General features: G+C 36.6%; 1 long non-coding RNA gene across 1 annotated transcript in view; it reads left to right on the plus strand.

Moving 5' to 3' along the window:
• Positions 1-8,335: 8,335 nt before the first annotated feature.
• LOC144215285 (uncharacterized) overlaps positions 8,336-22,670 on the plus strand; it is a 111,215-nt gene continuing 96,880 nt past the window's right edge. The window contains exons 1-2 of the long non-coding RNA XR_013330382.1: positions 8,336-8,412; positions 21,295-21,440. This is a non-coding gene — a long non-coding RNA (uncharacterized LOC144215285). The remainder of the gene's footprint in view (positions 8,413-21,294; positions 21,441-22,670) is intronic.

The following is a 22,670-nucleotide window of genomic DNA, read 5'->3' on the forward strand; positions in this document are numbered from 1 at the left end:
CTCTTGTTCTTTTAACTTCTCTTGTCCTTTTGTGACTTTGTTGGCACAGCAGAAAGTTGGCAGGAAATAGCAGCCTCTCCCACTGATGGCACAGAAACATGCACTCTGACCTTCAGGGACACCCTTAGTGCCAATTAGAAGCTCGTCAGGGATGAGGCGACCATTCTTATGCATCGTGTGCTACCTGAACCATCTGTAGCCATCTTAAGCACTTGATCATTTGCTGTCACTCACTAGAAAAGAAGTGAAAAAATGGCCCAAACCGACAGATGTTGTGGTCAGCGGTGCATGCGCTTCAACTCCCTTGTTAGCCGAGTCTTTGCGCACCTGCTCATATCTGAATCTTCACAGTTGGGACTTTTTTTTTGTGGGAAATTCTCTTGGTGGGTGGAAAATTGCCATATTGCATGGGTGGCTTGATTTTCAGTTAGGGTGATGGACAGTAGTTGTGCTGCAGGATTTTCAGTGGTTATATTAATTACAGAAGATGAAGGTTGTCCTCCATGATACAAAAAAAATATCTAAAATTGGTCTATAAGACTATAGCAAGGGTGTCAGACCTGGGTTGGTTCGCAGGGCTGCTTTAACATCAACTTGATTTCACGTGGGCTGGATCATTTTAGATGTAATATTTAGATTTTTTTTAATAAATGGATTAAAAGAACTGGATTAAAAGCCCTGAATCTTCAGTTTTTATAGATCTAAAACAATGTTTATTTTAGCTTTTTTAATATATTTTTAAATTTTACAAAATGATTTTTGAACTAAAACACAGAGAAAATTGATCAAAAAATTACAATTATTGATCTAAAAGGAGGAAAATCAGGAAATTTAATAAACATCTATACTTCATTTTAATTTGAGCTTAAAATAGAAAGTCGGCACTCATTATTTACTTCCCCGGGTTACACAAAATGATGCAGCGGGCCAGATTTGGCCCCCGAGCCGCCACTTGGACATGCTATAGATTCTGGCCCATGATACATTTATAACAAATTTATCCAGAAAATAAAAATTAAACTAAAACTAATCATGAAAAACAAACTGAAGTGCAAAAAACAGTCATTTCCCTATAGACAATGAAATAAAATGCATAAATAACAATTTGATTCATGTAGAATAAACCCTCACTTCAGACAATTTCACTGTTCTAAGCAATGTTGATCATGTTCTTTTGGCGTTTATTTTGCCCACTTGTCCCATTTTATATATAGATATATATATTTTACCTACCAGCTTTAGGCATGTGTTCCCCCACAATTCCTTTCTCTTCCCTATGGTTAATTGAGCTCCCAACCCCAGGGAAGCTGCCAAATTCCCTGCCAAGACGGATGAACCCGGTGGGGGCACCTTCTCCCGGAGAAATGAATTCTCCGGCGCGTCGGAGGTCCCTACCGTAGCCATCTGTCAAACGTTCCCCTAATCGATTTATTCACGTGCTGCATGGCCACTGTCTCTCACTCAATTCAAACAAACACGTTGACATCTTTCTTTTCTTCTTTGTCAGCAAAAGAGAGCGGAAAAATATCACTGGACGAGCAGAAAGCCATGAGGCGGTTAAACACGCGTCGGTCGGGTGGCCGACGGGGTCCTGATGGTGTTTTGATGATCCGCCCCTGATGACAGGTGGGTTGGAAAAGAACATCTGCCGCCATTAAAAAAAAAAGGCCACGCAAATGAGGCTCCCAAGGAAGATGAGCAGGAGGTTTACTGATGGCGCGGGGACTACCGTTTCCTCGGGCGCCACTAAAAAAACAAATATGCGTCAGGAAAGGACACGATAGTGATAGTTGTTGAGGAAGAGAAACATGTGTGCTTATGATCCTCACGAGGGCCAACATTTGTACCGTTAGATCTTATGTATGCAACACACCTAGAAAAGTAGATAAAATATTCTTGCCTCCTGTCGTTGATGGCAAAAATAGCCATTTTGTTCATTTTGGCAGACTTTGAGTTACAACTTTTTTAGGTAGTATTTTTTCTATGGCCTGAAAGGAGATGTGGAGTACATCAGAATGTTTGGATTACGCGGTTTTAGTAAATATAGTAGCATTTAGGTTGGCAAATTGTGAGTATTGGAATATGTAAAGGGGTATTAAATCAGTTGAAAGACAATTATTGTGCATAAATGAGGGTTTAGATTACTTCAAAGTAGTATTTTTGTAGAGTAAAGAGTTTAGATGACTTCAAAGTAGTATCTTTGTAGAGTAAAGAGTTTAGATTACTTTTAGAGTATATATAGATAAATCGTTGGTCATTTTAAGACTTATTGGAGTACATCAAGGAGTATTTAGATTACTTTTGGAGCATACATGGGTAAATCGTAGGTCATTTTAAGGCGTATTGGAGTACATCTAGCAGTATTTTGATTACTATATTCATATTATATTATGTATATGTTTAGGACGTTTTCTAGTAGATTCAAAAAGGCTTATTGCTTTATCAGGTATTTCAGTATATTGAAGAATAATTTGATTATTTTATTAAGCATGTCTGTGTGTGTAGGAGCATTTTGAGTTAATTTAAAGGGGAATTTCAGTGCATTTGATGGGTATTCAGGTCAGATTATGCAGATAGATTACCTTGTTAGGCCAAAAATTAACAAGATTGCCTCATTGTTCTGAAATTGAGGGTACAATTTGCATTTTCTACCCATGTTTGCATGGGTTTCCTCATATGTCCCCAAAACATGTGTGGTAGATAGACTTATTGACTGAATTGTCCTTAGGTATCAGTATGAGTGGGAGTGGTTGTTTTGTCTCATCATGCTCTGCGATTGGCTGGCAATCAATTCAGGGTGTTCCCTACCAGCTGCCCAAATTTGTTTGGAATAAGCTTCAGTGCCTCCATGACTTTTATGAAGGTAAGCAGAACAAAACATGAATGAATAACAATAGAGAATATGTTTATATAGTTAGCAAATTCTACTTTGATCGGTGTCAGTCCTCACAAACAAAAATGAATTGGACATCTATCACTGTCAATAGAATGTGAAAGCTCACTTTCTAGCCGGTGTGACAAATCATGGCTAAAAGCGAGGGAATTCTCACCTCATTAATTATCTCCATTACAGAAAGTGCAGCCGCCATTCCAAAAATGAGTGGCACGTGCTTGCAAGCATGCACGCCTGGATTGCCTTTGAGAAATAATTAAAGGCTTTTTGCAAGCCAGCCTCTGGGGAAAATCCCCCGTTTTCTATACGCTTTTACAATTGATGTTTGCTTTACCGGCTCTTCTGTATAAAACGGACCTTCAATAAACTATAGCGCCCTATTTGTGCTGGTAATGCAGCCCCGCGCGGCCTCCAATTAGGTATAAATGACACAGCAAATTGGAAAATTAGGAGGGGAGGGAAGGATAATTTGCTCCAAAACAGGCTCAAACCAATTCATTTCGACTCACTTTGCCCTTGAACACAACTATCCTTTTTTTGGGTTGTAATTTTCATATTTTGGCTTGTATGATGTGGAAAAAACTTTCTCAAAATTTGCTGATTTAAGCATCCTAAAACTATAAATCACCAAAGAGTGTAGCGGTGCATTAAATGACTAAATATGGATTAGAAAACGGTGTCAAACTCATCTTTGTCACTGGTCGCATCGTAGCTACATGAGTTAATGAATAAATGAATCGAGAGCTATTTTGATAGTTGATGAACTAAATAGCGACATTGACCTAAAAATGTTTTTTTCAGGAGCCCAAAAAATGGTATTGGCATACACTAGTATTTTGCGCAAATCTAAGATGCATTAAAGTACTTTGAATGGCTTTTCGCAGTATTTCAAAAGATTCAAGAGTACTTAAACTGTATTTTAGTACATCTCGGAGTATATTTAGATAATTTGTAGGGACAATTCTAGTAGATTTATTAGTACGCACCTGTACCCCAAAGAATATTACTTTTAGATAATATTTCAATTCATCAAGAAGTATTTGGATTAGTTTTAGGGAGTATTTACTTAGATATTTTCGTACATCTAGGAGTGTATTTAGATAACTGGTAGGGACAATTCTAGTAGATTTATTAGTATGCATTAAGGTCATTTTGTTTACCTGTACCCAAAGAGTATTACTTTTAGATAATATTTCATTACATCAAGAAGTATTTGGATTAGTTTAAGGGAGTATTTACTTAGATATTTTAGTACATCTAGGAGTGTATTTAGATAACTTGTAGGGACAATTCTAGTACATTTATGAGTATGTATTAAGGTCATTTTAATGACCCGTACCCCAAAGAGTATTACTTTTAGATAATATTTTAGTACATCAAGAAGTATTTGGATTAGTTCCAGGGAGTATTTCCTGTAATTTACGAGTATACATACCAAAGATTATTTAAAATACTTTGAATGGCTTTTCGCAGTATTTCAAAAGATTCAAGAGTACTTAAACTGTATTTTAGTATATCTAGGAGTATATTTAGATAACTTGTAGGGACAATTCTAGTACATTTATGAGTATGTATTAAGGTCATTTTAATGACCTGTACCCCAAAGAGTATTACTTTTAGATAATATTTCAGTACATCAAGAAGTATTTGGATTAGTTCCAGGGAGTATTTCCTGAAATTTATGAGTATACATACCAAAGATTATTTAAAATACTTTGAATGGCTTTTCGCAGTATTTCAAAAGATTCAAGAGTACTTAAACCGTATTATAGTACATCTAGGAGTATATTTAGATAACTTGTAGGGACAATTCTAGTAGATTTCTTCGTACCTATTAAGGTCATTTTAATGACTTGTACCCCAAAGAGTATTACTTTGAGATAATATTTCAGTACATCAAGAAGTATTTGGATTACCTTTAGGGAGTATTTGCTGAGATTTATGAGTATTCAATGTCAAGGATTATTTAAAATACTTTTATAATTTTTTTTGAGTATTTTGAGAATTATATACGGAATTTAAGTATATCAATGTGTATTTTGATAGCCAAAAGTATGTAAATGAGGTCATTTTAATGACCTGTATCCAGAAGAGTATTACTTTTAGATAATATTTCAGTACATCAATCGGTATTTGGATTAACTTTAGGAGTATTCCCTGAGATGTATGAGTATACAATATCAAGGATTATTTAAAATACTTTTATAATATATTTTAGTAGATTGTAGAGCATTTTGAGAATGATATACAGAATTTAAGTATATCAATGTGTATTTTGATTGCCAAAAGTATGTTAATGAGGTCATTTTAATGAGCTTTTGTGTAGTATAAAACTAAGAAACATGCTTAGTTTGTTTGAGGGAAAAACTACCCGAATTAAAACATGATAATTGTGAAAAACAAAAACTCAAAATGCATTGTGCTACCCACCATTGACAGCAAAAGACGTCCAATTCAAAGAACTTGACAGCCAATAAGGATGGAACAACTTAAAAGTTCCCCATTTTTAGCACGCTTGAGTTCCATTCTCCCCTTTTTCTCCTCATTTTGTGTCGAGTCTGTGGCAAGAGATCTCCCGCAATCATGTCCAATTCTCCGTGACAAGCTATAAGGCTTTTTAATAAATGAAAATAAGGAGAAATTTCAGGAAGCCGGAACCTTTTTGCCGCTTGCCCGTTCAAAGTGTCTCACTCTGTATTATTGTGGCGTTTTTCAGAGACTGCTCCAGATAAGAGTAAATAAAGCTTTTATTGCCTTGATTCCTCCACAGATAGAACCGGCAGTGTAATATAGACAGTGGGATATCAAGGGATTGTTGAAAAATAAGGACAAGGTGGGATGTTTTCTTTTTTTTATTCTTTATCCCACCTTTCCCGCAGCAATACGGAACATCGTTTCTTATTAGAGTGAGCACACAAATGTTGTCGACGAACATTTGAATGATGTTTGTCTAATTAAAAAACAACACTCAATCAACAGAGCTCGTCGGAGTCTCCCGAGATGTGATTTAATTGAAAATGCATTGAGCCGGATGGTAAACATGGAGCAAAACTATTAAAATAAGCTCACATGTGGCAGTGTTGATGTGTATTGAGCTTACTTTTCAAAGTGCTAAAGACCTAGTGCATGATCAATCATTTTCTGAAAATTCCCTTTCCGCAAAGATGGGGAGTGCTCAGGTGGTTTGAGTCATTTCTGGCAGCACAGCTGAGTGCTTTCTAAAAATTATTTTTTAATACTTTTTTTAATTATGGGGAAGATTTACTTGATTAAAAATCATCCTTTAGCTTTGGCGGACGCAGCTGTCTTTGAAGAAAAACTGTGAAGAACAGTTTTGGCAAAAATGTACAAATAACTGAATGTAAAATCCATGAAAAAAACTTCTAAAACTGAAACCACCAAAAACTGAGATATGATGTAGATGTAAAACCCCAAAAGTGCAGAAAACGAAGAATGTTTTTCTTTAGTTTTGCCCATTGCATATTCATTTTTTTTACCAGGAACAAAAAACAGCCTAGTCTGCTTTGATTGCCTGAATTTAAACATTTTTACTAAAGAAAAAATATTTAAATTAGTGTTGCTTTTTTGACTGCATTGGCGCTGCTCACTAAAGCATAGTGAAAAAAAGTTTTGGCAAAAATGTACAACAACCGAGTATAAAAAAAACATGAAAAAACTCCTAAAATTGAATGCAACAAAAACTGAAAAAAACATGTAAAAGCCAAAAAGTGCAGAAAATGAAGAATGTTTTCCTTTAATTTTGCTCATTGCATATGAATGGTAATGTTTTTGGGCAAAAGTTTTTACTAGGGACAAAAAACGGCCTAATCTGCTTTGATTACCTGAATTTAAACATTTTTTTATTTAAAAAAAAGATTTAAATTAGTATTCCTTTCTCAACTACATTGGTCCTGCCCACAAAAACATTGCTAAACAGAAATTGATGTCACAACAAGAATCATGCTGTCATGCTATTGATAGGCCTTCTTTTTTGAGGCCGTGCGACCATTCAATCATTGAGTCGGTCTTTCCAGTGAAATTTCAGTGCCAAATTTTCCTTTCTAAATGTAAAATTACATGAGTAAAGTTATTTTCAAACATTGACGTTTGGTTTTAGGGGCAGAGTGGGAACAGACTGGGGTCGCGTGACCTTTGCCAAAGTTGGAACGGCGTCCATCGGTCAAACCGGTGCCAAGGAGAAAACGTAGAGGGGAAAAAAAACAACTGAGCTATTATATACCGGGAGCTTGGCTTTGTAAAGCATCCTCACAATTGTCGGACAATTCCCCAATTTGAATCAACACAACAAGTGTTTGAAAAGATATCCGTCCCAGAGCACTGGACTGTGATCTCAGCAATTTGACGGAATTGTTTAATCCTCCCGCCGCGACGTACTGCTTAACAAGCAAATGTTAATTAGCTGCGCGCATTAGCCGCATTCTCTTGTTGACTCCTGACCCCAATTTGCACATCAGTGCATTGTGTTTTGCGTGCGCTTTCCGTTAAAATACAGGAAAGCGCTTCGGGCTTGAGCGCTAATAAACATTTTGTGCGCATTAGTCGTCACTTTGACGGAAAGCGAAGATCGAACGTCGGCCCGAGCGATGTTTCATCTTCCGATAGCGGTGATAAACATCGGAAAATGACAGCACATCTTATTAGACACTATAATGTGACAGTTACTCGTTGTGCAAAGTTTGTTTAATTGGTATCAATAATTATAAATAGTGTAGTACAGTTTATGTATAATTTGTAGTATACTATTTGGTCCTTTGCAGCTCTTCTACATTTTTTATAAAGAGTCACCCTTTAAATTTAAGCTTCTTGGGATATAATCAATGATATTTTCATCATTTGCATAAAAACTGGGCAGCGAGTCGATGTTAGATGAATCAATATTGTTGTGTGAGAGTCTATGGCATGATTTGACTCCTGATTTAGTGTATGAAAATGACGTCTTAATATCTGAGAGTATTAAGAACTAATGTCACGATAATGTTAATAATAGTTACTTTTTGAGTTGTAGTTTCCAATCACCATTTACCCTCTCCAAGATGGCCACCCCAGGGCAAAAAAAACCCCAATACAACGGCGACTTATAGTCTGGAAAATACGGTGCTTTCATTCCTCTACCAATTATTGTCAAATGTGTAAAGATTAAATCTTTTTTTTGTTGGGCAAAAGACAGTCATTCCTTTTATTTGGTGTAGTCAGTTTTATTTATTCCCGTAGTACATTGTATCATGTTGGCCTTGAAATATCAGTCAAAATTCTTTAAAGCGCCCGCCTTGGCTTTCGTTAGCATTCCGTCCCACCAGACTTCCCGGTCTGAAAATAACCTGGAATTTTTTTGTCCCTAGGAAATTACAGTTCTCGCCGTCTTTTTCACGTCCTTGGAGTGTTTCTGTGAATATAACCGATTCTTTTCCCTTTTTCCCGGGCAGGATGACCGGGATCAGCGGCCTTCATGTAAATATCCCCCGGTGGCGGCAGTTGAGAACAAAGAAGGAGCCTATCTGGTGAGCTTGCATCCCCAGCGGGGCTAATCTATCACCGTATGATTTATAAGCTTTACCCAGATGGGGGGGTGGGCTGGGGAAAATGAAGGTGCGAGACGGTAGAGAGGGGGAGGGAAAGTTAAGAAAAAAATAACTACGATAAAAACTCAAATTGCAGAGTAAAAATACCTGATGTAACCTTTTATTTTTTTATTTTTAAAAAAGCCCATGTCAGCACATAGCAGGCTCTCATTACTCAATTCCCGGTGTATATGCGGTATGCATGATGCGTTTAATGGATTAAGCTTGATTAATTTTATGAGGGGTTCCGTTTGATTGGCCATCAGAATAAAATGCCTTGACTTGTTGAGAAGGACCAACATTTCGTGTCATAATGTGCAGATTTGATGACGTTATGTTTCAAAGATGCCAATGGGAATTTTCTGCGCTAGTTTCATATCTATTATTAATCTAGATTTTATTATGTATATTAGTAATAACTTATTTCTCCCCCTTTCGTTTCTTTTGATTTTTATTCCTGCCCAATGAGGATGTTTAAATCAAAGGATATCATATTAGTTAAGTTTTAATTTAAATATTTTCTAATTATATTACTAATAATGAGATCTTAATCATATTATATACATGTAGATATTTTTTTCCTAATTATTTCACGTCATATGTGCATGTATATGTGTATATATGTGTATATATGTACATATATGTGTACATGTGCATATATGTGTATATATGTGTACATGTGCATATATGTGTATATATGTGTATATATGTGCATATATGTGTATATATGTGCATATATGTGCATGTGTGTATATATATATATATATATATATATATGTGCATATATGTGTATATATGTGTATATATGTGTATATGTGCATATATGTGCATATATATTTTTATGTGTATATATGTGTATATGTACATATATATTTTTATGTGTATATGTGTATAAGTGTATATGTGTATATATGTATATATATGTGTATATATATATATTTATGTATATATATATATATATATATATATATATATATATATATATATATATATATATATATATATATATATATATATATATATATATATATATATCTATATCTATATCTATATCTATATCTATATCTATATCTATATCTATATCTATATCTATATATATATATATATATATATATATATATATATATATATGTATATATATATATATATATATATATGTATGTGTATATATATATATGTATGTATATATATATTTATGTATGTATGTATGTATATATATATTTATATATATATATATATATATATATATATATATATATATATATATATATATATATATATATATATATATATATATATATATATATATATATATATATATATGTATATGTATATATATATATATATATATATATATATATATATATATATATATATATATATATATATATATATGTATATTACTCAAGTACGAAGCCCTCTTTATTTAATATACAAGATAAATTGACATAATTTTTGAAATGTCACCTTGATGTTTGCGAGGCCCTTTTTTTGCCGATTTAGGGTGACATAAATCAACTGGAGTATAACTTATTAAATGCAACTATAGGAGTACGAGTTGATATAATTGACAATCTAATTGCGAAATACATTACAGTTAATAAGCCTTGGCGAGCACTTTGTTTTCAGCGCTCTGAGTTTCCAAACGCACACGTTGCCGCTCGATAGAATTTGACATAATTCAACGGCCTGGTCGATATTGTCAAGATCGAGACTTGATTACATTTTGCTTGCCATAGATTGAAAATAGATTGGAAAAATTGAAGGCAGATGGAAATTTCACTTGGCTGGGATTTGCTTTCTTTTATTGGGCAACTAAATAGACAACTTTTGCTATTGACGACTTCAAATTGGCGAATGATCACTTGCCAGAGCCACATCCAATGAGATCGTCCGATTGCTGCCAGCCCTCCCAGTCAAAATAAGTTGAATATCCAACGCCATCAATGCCAGGGGTTGAATTTAGGAGCCTTTTAGTAAATGTAGTAACATTCAGTTTTCTTTTAGAAAGTACTTGAACAGATTTAACAGTACATTGGCCACTTAATGGAGTCGTTGAGTACCTCAAGGTGAATTCAGATTAATTTTAGTCAGTATTTTTGCAGATTGAAGTGTATTTAGGCTATTTTAAGGACATTAACATCTATCATGGAGCAGTTGGATTAATTTCAATAAGAATATAAGTTGTCATAATCAAATATATAAGAAGAACAATGAACAAATTATAGTATTTTATGGGTTAAGCTAAAAATTTAACCAAATAGTTGCTTCACTGTCATTCTAGTGTTTAATTTGTATCATAAGCGATTGAATGGAAGCAGAAGTGGCATTTTTATTTGGGTATTTTTGTACTAAAAGCCTTTTAAACCTCATATTTGAGAAGGAAACACGTCATTTAACACATGCAATAAACAACACAGTGCCAAAATATTGATAAGATTTCCCTCATAATATTGTCATTCTCCTTCCGGACCACCCCGACGGCGAGAAGACTCCCATAACTTTGACGTAGCTCGCTGATAACAAGGTTATCAGTCCCCGTCAGGCTATAGCGTCTGCCGTACCGCCACTAAAAATGGCGTCAATGGATTGCCTCTGCATTCCAACCTTCCTAATCCATCATACCGCCATACCATTTTCTACAGTGAAAGGGTTAAAGGTCATTCTCTCCGTTTCTGCTTTTGATCCGCCATTTTCTAGGGCTCACTTCTTAGACTGTAAACTTTTTTTTCTTTCTAACAGACGTCATAAGGTGAGCCAATTTGAGAAATGACGCATTTTAATTGGCCGAGGTGGAACAAAGGCACAGCTCTCATTACAAAGTAATCACTGAGCACAAACGCTGCATTTTCTAGATTTTCTTGGATGAAAAAATACACGCCAGGGCTTTTTGCTTGTTATTAATCACGATTTAATGCGATCAATGTCATACTGGAAAGTAGATTAAAGATGGAAATGTGTGTGGGGATGGATTCAATAAGCGGAGGTATTAAGTCTTGTGTTTTTAATAAATTTTATTGCTGTGGCGGGTCTTGATAGCCGAGTTTGGAAAGTGGACCGTGAAGAAAAAAAATGATTTATGGATTATTTTTTCCATTGTATTTGTCTCCTTGTCTGCCAATGATGACGCTACGTATGCCATTAACTCAAATGAGGAGTTTTTGCGCCAGTTGAAAAGGCTTATACTGCATGTGAGATTTCATTGGGTGACTGTGAAGTATATTATTTTTTTGTTTTCCTTTTATATTGTGCTAATTTTGACGACCACAGACGTCCTATTCATTTGAACTCGAATAGCTAGAACAGACATGGGCAATTTGATATTTCTTAATACATTCCTTTTTACTTGACTTTGTACTTTATACTTTTTACTTTAATGATGAGTGATGAGTATGTTCATACTTTAGTCTTTTATTTCTGTTCCAGTTTCATATGTACTGTTAACGGATGCACTTTTATATATGTATCGTATCTTGTGCTGACCCGGCCCATCTGTCACATTTTTAAAGTCAATGTGGCCCCCGGGCCCAAAAGTTTGCCCACCGCTGGGCTAGAAGCTCAATAATATATTTTTACTTATCAATAACAAATTATAAATTACAGAAATTTTGCCAAAATTGAGAACAGGTTAAGTAGGAATGAGTTAATTTAACATTACCATTTTTTCGACATAACTATAGACTAAATAAGCCTACATAACAGCATATGTTACATAACAATGGTGCATAACACCCTGCGGCTATCACGGTGAAGAAAAATAATTAGAAAAATTTGGAAAAAAAGCTGCGACTTATAGTTCAGAGAATACGGTCCATCCCTCCGATCCACCCTCACTATTGTTGTGCACTAATTTGATTGATATACTCCCAAAACATGAACACCAAGGCATACAAATCCCCAACCGTAGGCGGTTCCTCTCGACAGCCTGTGTGATATTTTATTAATAGAGCTAAACTTTTCACCATCCGCATTAATATTTAACTCCGGATGTTTGTCACCAGAGACAAGTGTGTATGTTTTAATCAGCAATGTGGCACTCACTTCAAACTCGCTTACAAATTCATAAGTTTGCCTTGTTTGCGCGCAACATCTTTTTTAATAATCTCCACAAAAGGACGAGAAGGATGTTGCTGAAGTAGCCGGACAGTAATGAGACGACATTTTTGCTGACGCCGAGCCCCCTAAAGTAATTAATAATCCCGTTCCGTACGGTGCACTATTCCTTATTTAATTTCTGCTCGGCGTGCATGACGTTCATGTGTATCGGCCTACAAAATAAAATAAAAAAAGGTCAAACAAAGTTGAAAGGCAATCCGTCCCAAGCTCATTCCCTCACCGATGATTTACTTCCCGTGGACCCCTGGGATTTGGGTGACGACTTATTAAAATAAAAAATAGCTGCCGAAAGACCCTCGTAACGGGGTTAACACCTTGATGTCTGAATTTACTGTGCAACAACCGTATTTTCTCGTATATACGTCATGTTTGTGGATAAAAAAATGATGAGTGAATCTAGGGTACGGCTTATACGCGCATAAATTCAGACTTGATATGCACAAAACACCATAATGCAAGACAATATGGTTATTTATATCAAAATACAGAAAAAATAAACCGATAAAATGATTAAAAAAAATTTATTTGATGTCTATGAATGAAATTCAAGAAACAAAATGTAACTCGCAAAAATCAATTTTAAGGCTACAGCTTATGATACTCGGACATTTGGTCGCCGGACGTTTGGTCGACGGACGTTTGGTCATCGGACGTTTAAACAGTTTATTTGCGAGAAAATACGATAACTCTGACTGCCCATTTGGACTGGATGGGGTATTAAGTTCAAGGGTTATTTGTTGGTTAAAGAGAGATTTTTAAAAACTATAGAATACAACTTTCCTAGAAATCCGTTCAATTTGCAAATCGTAGCAAGTCGCCACAATATGTTGATTTTGACTAAACAGCAATAGATTGGTTAGTTAAACCTCGCATCAATTATTTAAGTTGTAACTTAAAGTTTTTGAGCGAACTTTGGGCGCCGAGAGACTCCATCGATCGCGGTTCACCGAAGGGACGCGTTCGCCATTGATTTGCTAAAATGATTTCACAAAAGGGTTATGTGAGGAGATGAAGTTTGCAGGCTTGGAGGTTGCCTAGAAGGAACAGTGAGAAGCGGGGATTAAGTTTGCCACCCCTTTAGATGACGCTCCCAGTGCAGCAAACACGATATGGATGGATGAATTAATAATAAGGATTAAAAATAAAGCGCTTCATATTGCAATGCAGACGCGGTCCGCTTCTAGGACGCCGTGCTCGCGTTGGACGGCAGCTGATCCGATGCGCTTCCTTCCGACTTTATAGTCGATATTTTCTCTGAGAAGCCTTTGGGCTCTTAGCAAGGATGGCTAATGTTTTTTTTTTAGATGGTAATGTTGATGTAGAGAAGGCTTTTAATTGTCTTTCAATGCTGGCAGAGCACAAATACTTGATGCTAGTATACATAAAAATAGAGCAATTGGTTTTTGGACTTTCTGGAGGGACATTTTTATTATGACCCAAAAATTAGTAGTTCTGAAATTTAGTCATATGAGTGGTTTGCGTGTCGGCATCACAGTTTTGCGATCGAGGGTTTGATCCCTGGTCTAGACCAGGGGTGGGCAAACTTTTGGGCCCGGAGGCCACATTGACTTTAAAAATTTGACAGTTGGGCCGGGTCAGCACAAGATATGATACATGTAAAAAAGTACATCTGTTAACAGTACATATGAAACAAACAGAAAAAAAGGACTCAAGTATTAACATACTCATCACTCATCATTAAAGTAAAAAGTATAAAGTACAAAGTAAAGTAAAAAGGGATGTATTAAGATATATCCTTAAAACTTGAGTGATTAGTTGTCACTCTCTTTGTGCCCTGCGATTGGCTCGCCACCAATTCAGGGTGTCCCCCGCTTGTTGTTGGCTTCAGCACCCCCCACGACCCTTGTAAGGATAATCGTTGTCAATAATGAATGAATGCTCTTGGACTATAATGTGAGATTGATTTGAATTCTATCACAAATGATAGTTTTGAAATATTTTGGGATATATTTGTACTTGATTTTCCCCTTAGACCAGCAATACACAATATGAAATAACCATACCATCACAAAAGCTACTTTTTAAGTGATGCCATAGTTTTTTAAAAGTTTTCCCCTTTGACCTTGAGTATCATACATGGCTTCAAAGAACTTTTTTTAAAAACTCGAGACCCTTTTGAATGAAGTCTGTCGACTTCTTGCCTAGTCAAAGTAATCAGGTCACGGCAAAGACTTGCTCCTGAAAATTGCTGTCTTCTCAGTCCATCCTACATGTCTAAGAAAACCAATTAAAAAGAGCAACCAAAGTTCTTCCAGCTGAGACCTCCACATCTTCATGACCTTGTCTCCCTGATCTGCATTGGTTGGCGGGTTTCCCTTCAAAGCCATCTTGTCTGATCTCTGAACCAGCAATAGTGTGCAGATTGAGCCGCGCCTGACAAGTGACAACCGCGCTATCATTCCGCAGCTATTTTACCACCAAAGCCGATTGTTCCGCACCTGAGTAATGCTCAACCGTCTGACCCCGTCCTCTGATTGAGCGGCCGGCGCCGTGCTTTATTTCCTCGGCTTGTCAATGCGGGGATGGACAATTGGACGCTGACAAGTAGCCACGCAATTATTTTCCATCCATCCGTCACAGGTAGAAAGGCAGAGGCTATTGCGCATTTGAATGGGAGCGTCGGATAAATAATAGTGGCCTTATATTTTTCTGGCAGGGTTGTCGTGACACTTATCTCTTCTTGTCACGGTGTTTCATGTTTTCTTGACTTTATCCGATTTACTCGCACGTTTATTCAGTACCTGGTCTTGGAATGCGTATCGTATTGTTAAAGGACTGGTTTCAGGATTGGTTTTGCATTGCAACTGGATGTTTTGGCTTAGTTTTGTAGATGGATTGATCCAGATTTGTTGTGGTTTTCAGCACAAAACTGATCAGAGTTTTTATATTTGTGCTAAGATTTCGCCTAGGATTATGTAAACAATTGGAGTTAATCACAGTGGGGTGTAACTGACCGATATTGAAATGTCTAACAGATGTGTCAAAGTGGTGGCCCGGGGGCCAAATTTGGCCCGCCGCATCATTTTGTGTGGCCCGGGAAAGTAAATGATGAGTACCGGCTTTCTGTTTTAGGATCAAATTAAAATGGAGTATAGATGGATATTAAATTTCCTGATTTTGGTGCCCCTTTTAAATCAATAATTGTACTTTATTAATCATTTTTTTCTGTGTTTTTAGGTCAAAAATCATTTTGTAAATCTAAGAATATATATAAACAAAGCTAAAATAAACATTGTTTTAGATCTATAAAAACTGAATATTCAGGTATTTTAATTAGTCCAAGTTTCTAAGTCAATCTGGTTTTAACCTACCTTTAGCACCACTTAAATCATAATTTTATTTTTCATTACTCTTCCTCATGCATAATCTCATTGATACTGATTGATTAGCAACAGCATAACAACATTGTCCAAATAAGACTTTTTGTACTTCAAAAGTGGTGAAATGACAAAAAAGCACACATTTTCATATATTTATTTACTTTTCAACTCAGAGAATGCCTCTCAAAAAATAACATTATAAAATTTGAATTGTTTATGGCTCTCTCTGTCAAAAAGGTTCCCGACCCCTGTGTTAAAGTGCTGTTGACGTCCTTAGATATTCAGACTCATGATTGGTGTAATAATGAAGGGTATGTTTGTATTTTGCCCGGGGTCCTCATTCTCATTTGCCCTTGTATCTTTTTGACGGCATCACTTCCAGTGCTTGCCATTCTCAGTTTTTGTATAACTTTAGGCCTTCCTACCAGTCTATCCATCTCCCTCCCACAGGCCCAGTGGATCACAGCTTTTCAGGTGATAAATACCTTGGTCCAAGGGCTCACCAGCCAGCGATTCCTGCCACTTTACTATGTCACATTGTGGCCGAGGCCTCATTAAAAAGGCATTAGCCTCCTCTTGGTCCCGTGATGGCCATGTCTGCTTCAGTCCCTGCCGCAGGGATTTATTTAAAAGTGGCTGTCCGAATAGATAAGGACAGGAGAGTTAGTGCAAGAGAGAAAAGTGGCAAAAAACGTGATGAAAGAGAATATTCGGTGGGAAGAGCACGAGGGAATGGCACGGAAGGTCTGCGGATGAACCGCCGCTTTGCCCGTTCGGGGACAAAGATAACGAAAGGGGAAGTCCTCTCGTGAGCCGAGCTGCATTCTCGCTCTAATTGAAAGCAGCCAATTAAAGCCACCCAGGGCTCACCTTGACGGGGTCGGAGGTGGGGGGCGACTGAGAGGTGAAATGAAAGCGCAAGGGGAAGCATTGCTGCCCATTATTAGTAAATAAGTAGTCTGAAGGGAGCAAGGAAGGAGGGATGGTGGACAAGTTGGTGGGGAGGATCCGGACATTGACTTTGTTTTGAGACTGTATTGAAAAAAAAATGGAAGCAAGTTGGAGTTGGAGAGTTAAGGTTGTACAAATTGATCAATTATGTCACCATTTATTCAGAAATGAGGGGTTTGAACCCCGAATTAACATCTAAACCACCCCGAAAAAGTTCCAGCAGGTTTCAGTACCATTAATGATGGTAGACAAAAATGTCCAGTTATAAAAGCAGAGCGATTCCTTGCAAAAACCAATTTGAAAAATGCCTAAAAACGCGAGGGCAACTTTTGTTCCCCAAAGTATTCCATTCCACGACTTAAAGTGTCTCCCGCTGCTTTGCTTTTTTTGTCACACCGGCGTCTTGAAGATGCATAATGAGAAATCCTAATGACATTCCTAACACTTTGACAGTAATTAATATTCCCCCATAGTGATTGCGAGAGTGCCCGAGAGAAGAGCGGTGCGCGTGGATCGCCTCCTTTGAGGGTTCTCACATGATTATAATCCCATTTCATCTCATTTTGAATACCCACTGGGCCAAGTATTCAAACATGAGATGTAGTGAAATTGCCCTAAGTGGCTGAATGGCAAATAAGAAAGATTAGCTACAAAAGAACAGCACCTATTTCATTCATTAGCAACACACATGATGGAATGTAATGGCTGCGCTGAAGGCGTGAAATCAAAGAAGCACTGAAATATGAACTGCTGAATCTTTATTTCGGAGCCGTGCGTGTGCTTAGCGTGTCAATGGATGTCCGCTCAGTGTTTAATGAAGTGGAAGTTGTAGCAAGAAAGAAAAAAAAAGTCAATCCTGGCTTTAATCTTAGGAACGAATCGTTCATGCTAATCAAATGTGGTCCTATTTTATGGTGCGTTCATGTAACCGTTATTTTATGACATCACTGGATGGAGTTGACCGGGATGGACGTCCAAATTCATGCGCCCAATCCGTTGTCAGTCAGGTTGAAATGATATTTAATGGGGGGAGAGTTTAGTCAAAATACATTACCTGCTATTTGGTGGTGTAAATAGTCTAAGAAGATATAAAATTGATAGAATAGAGGAAATGGAAAAATGGAATGTTAAAAATTCAATTGTATTAACATACTGGAATGAACTATATAGTCTTTTCCACTAAAAATGCATCTTCTTCAAAATATATAATGACATTGATAATTAAAAGCAAATAAAATGAACAAAAAATAGAATAGAGGAAATGGAAAAATTGATTACTAAAATTTCAATAGTATTAACATACTGGAATGAACTACGTAAACAGTCTTTTCCACAAAAAATACATCTTCTACAAAATACATAATGATATTGATAATTAAAATCAAATAAAATGAACAAATACATTTTCTTTATTCTTATTTTTATCTGCTTTACTACTACACAAAACGGGCACTTTAAAAATCTAATTAATCGAATAAAATGTTTAAAAAATCACTTAAAAAATGTACACTGTATTTAATACATTGAGCTAACAAAAAACACATTCTCTATTATAAATATGAATCCAATTTTAAAAGAATTACAAAATAAATTAAAATAATCACTTATCTACCATTCGTCCTGTTTAAAAAAATGTTATGGTAACTGAGTCTAATTATTATTATTAATAATAAAAATAATAATAATGAAGCAGCATAAAAAAATCCAAAGGGCATATTTATATATGTATATATTCTCCACCTTCCACTAGCAACTAACACGGGTTATTTGCCATGGTCCGAGGTATGTTTCTTTTTTGCCCACCGCTGTATTCCATCAATTCTCGGGTGGCATCTCACGGCTGAAGACTTTTACTGGAGCAAACAGTGTCTGGAGCTCAAGACAAATCTCCCCCACAGGGGCGTCTTACTAATCTTGTCAATTTCGCCTGTCATTTGAATGTAAATCAGGCAAATCCTCGTCTGCTCGGGAAGTTGGAGCCGCGGCAACGCTGTGATAATCTTGCAAAACGTGCAAGTGCTGCACTAGAACAGATTATTACACTTTTTTGGGAGAATGATATATGAATGTTCACATCTTCAGTCATAAATTTCCTCCCTGAATTGCAATTTTTGCCTTTTTTCTTTTGGTAGACAATTGGGGATTATCTAGAGGAACCTGATAGAATTGTCTTTAAGATATTCCATTGTAATAATTAGGGATGTCCCCAAGCATCTCTTCACATATGATATTCATTTATTTTCCCTTGTCCATTTTCTAGTCCACACACTATTTTTCCAACTTTGAAACATTCCAAAAATTCACACAACTAAGACATTTTTTTTAAAATTTTGCCCCAAATGCGTAAAACCCCCCAAAACAAAAAAACATTCTAACATCAAAAACATTTAAAATTTGAAAATATATCTATCATCCTGGCCGGACGTTTGGTCGCCTGGGCGTTTGGTCGCCTGGGCGTTTGGTCGCCCGGACGTTTGGTCGCCCGGACGTTTGTTCGCCCGGACGTTTGGTCGCCCAGACATTTGTTCGCCCGGACGTTTGGTCGCCCGGACGTTTGGTCGCCCGGACGTTTGGTCGCCCGGACGTTTGGCATAACCCTGCATTTTCTAAATCCAGTTCATACAAAAGTCCATGATTCTATCAAATCTTGAAAAAAAAATTATATTTAAAAGCCCTATTCAATTCCAATGGGAAAAACGATCACATATCACATACAAGTGATCCCCAAAAAACCCTAAAAAACCTGCAGAAAGATACCCAGATATACTCTTAATTCTACAGGTAGTGATTTAAAATGATCAATAGGTTGCATTAAATGCATCCCTGCTATTTACATGAATCTCCATTTGTGAGTGGTTGGCTGATTTCCCTACAAGCTCTCTTGATCCAACTGCCGAGGACAGCCATTCATCACAATTTGTTCAGGTGCTCGCAGCTTGCCACTGAGTGCTTGTTTTATTCATCCTGCAATGAGAAATCATCTCTTTGGACAAGCAGTCTCGCTAAGGAAATGCAGATGTGGCCTCTGTCGTTCTCCTTGGTTGACAAGGACGAGGGCAATTACCGTATTTTCCGGACTATAAGTCATAGTTTTGTTCATAGTTACTCATCCTCAATTGCGACTGATATATACATATATTTAAGATTTTGAATTTCTTATGCAAAAACACTGTAAACATTGCATTTTACTTGCTTCTTTGTTCTTAGTTTCTGACATAACAAAAATGGCCCTCCGTAAAATGCAACTTATATATACCTTTTTCTTCTTCATCGTGCTTTTTTTTGGTTGGTGGGACTTATAGACCGAAATATATGGCATTTACGTTTATTTTTAATATAATAATGCCTAAAAACATCCGTATTTTAAACATAATTGTCTTCAAATCGACCACACTTTCAAAAAAACAGGCAAAATGTCACTACAAAAAATGAGGACTGTTAGCTCAAACTTAACTTTTTTCCTTTGCTCCTTATTCATGTAATAATCAGGTCTCCTGTCTTATCTATCATTATCCCCAACTCTAAATTGTGGCCTTAACGCAGCCTGAAGCAGTGATAAATATGCTGACTTCCTCATCATTAATCAGACGCCGGCTTGTCGCCACCTGTCCAAAAGGGCTCAGCCCACCCCCTGGGAGGGCGCCACAGACAGCGGATCTCTTTTCTTTCTTTTCGCGCTTCACATGACGGTTGACACTTCCGCCCTGCCAGCGTGACATCAGATAATCTCGATAAATATTTACCTCATTCCCTGCCATTGACTGCAGCGGATGTCCAAACTATGGTGACTGCAGTGAACCATCAGAGTTTTTTTGGTGGTGCTCTGTCCTACTTTATACTATGTCCTTGACGTCCAGTGTTGCTGCCTTGATTATTTGACAACTCCTCTTCAAAGGAATCAGCAATTAATTACAGTTTTCAATGACATTTTCAAAATGTGAATTGAAAACACAGGAAAAATTCATAAAAATGCTAGTCTACTTGAATACAGCATTTTTTTTTCTTATTTAGCTTGATGAACTTGGAAAAAAGAGTGTCCAAATTCATACTATTTATTTTATTATTTTCTATGTAAGAACATTCACAGAAAACCTGAAAAGTATAGTAGAAACTTTTAATGAAACCAAAGTGAAGTTATATTAAAATGCAGAATGGTGGCGGGGCTGCTTTGCCCATACAGGGCCTGGACTACTGGTACTAGCTGGTCTTTGAGGACCTCTTACAGGTCCACATTCAACTGAAATGAATTAAATTATATATATATTTTTTAAATTCCCATGCTGTGCTTTACACTTACAAAATATTTTTGATAAATCTTATGAAATGATCTATTTAACCTCAATCCTGGTTATTAACAAAACTCCCTACTATGGCTTGTAATCAACCTAACTTACGTCTCCATTTGGTCCCACAGACAGAACCCATTGGTGTGACTTTCACAAGGTGGCTGTCCTTGAAAGATTTGTCTTGTCATCAATCAGCGGTGGCTGCCGTGTCGCAGCGGGAAGAGAGATTGAGAGTCAACCACACCAAGAGGAATTAGAAAAATCAAGAAAAAAGGTAGGTTTAATTAAGAGATGGGGAATGGAGTGAATGAGGCTAAAGGGGATACATATCAGGGGAGTCTATGTTTGCATATGAAGCAGCCACTAATGCCCAAAAAAGCTCAGCCTATCACAGAACGCCCCCCACATGCGGCAATATTTATTTTTTCAGATTTATGTGCTGTAAAAGTCATGATCAGTAGCCGTTTGTTTTTCTGTCCTCTTGTGTGGAAACCAACTGACAAACTAAGTTTTACTGTCCTTTTATCGTCACACCACTAAAATTCAGTGTGGATGAAAAATCGGCAAGATATTTACAATCGAGTGCAGTCTTGTGGCTGTCATGTCAGAGATTTTTTTCCTCAGCAAACTCAATTGTTAAATTCACCCCTTTTTTTGCTGAAATTTGTGAAAATTTGGTATACAACACTAATAATGTACATACAGTGGACCCATGTGTTACTGCGTGATGTTGTCACTAAAATACTGGTCTCCTATTGGTCGGTACAACTACATTTGCTGAAGATAGGCCACGATGTTTGTCATTTTTGCTCGTTCAGTTGAGAATCTAGTGCAGGGGTGGGCAAAGTTTTGGGCCCAGGGGCCACATTGACTTTAAAAATTTGACAGATGGGCCGGGTCAGCACAAGATACGATACATATAAAAAAGTGCATCCGTTAACAGTACATATGAAACATAAACAGAAAAAAGGACTAAAGTATTGACATACTCATCACTCATCATTAAAGTAAAAAGTCTAATGGACAAAGTAAAGTAAAAAGCAATGTATTAGGAAATATTAAAATGTATGGTATAGTTTATGGAAATTTTTCTATAGTCTATGGCGCTTGTAACATGATCACTCACCCCCACTTCAAATTTTTTTGTGTGTCAGCTGACTTTTCGCCAATTTCCCACCCAAAAAACATTGATATATGCCAATGTGTGCCTTTTGCTATCTCCGCTAAACACACTGGCATTTATTTGGCTCGCTACAGTCGTAATGTCGACGCCCAATGCCAACTGTCAGAAGTGTTTGTATTTGGACTTCACGGTTGAGGGAAGTTGAGCGCGTGACAAGTCCCTCTCGTGAATTCTTTTTTATTTATTTTTTGGAAAAAATGTGACTGCAGTTTAATTGTTAAGCAGTGGAAAGCCTGTGTCAACAAAACAACAACATTCTTTTATGTATTTTATTTATTTATTTTTACCTCTACTAAGTTGAAGGCGTTTGAGAAAAGCGGC

The sequence above is a fragment of the Stigmatopora nigra genome, chromosome 21, assembly GCF_051989575.1.
Source record: "Stigmatopora nigra isolate UIUO_SnigA chromosome 21, RoL_Snig_1.1, whole genome shotgun sequence".
Lineage (NCBI taxonomy): Eukaryota > Metazoa > Chordata > Actinopteri > Syngnathiformes > Syngnathidae > Stigmatopora > Stigmatopora nigra.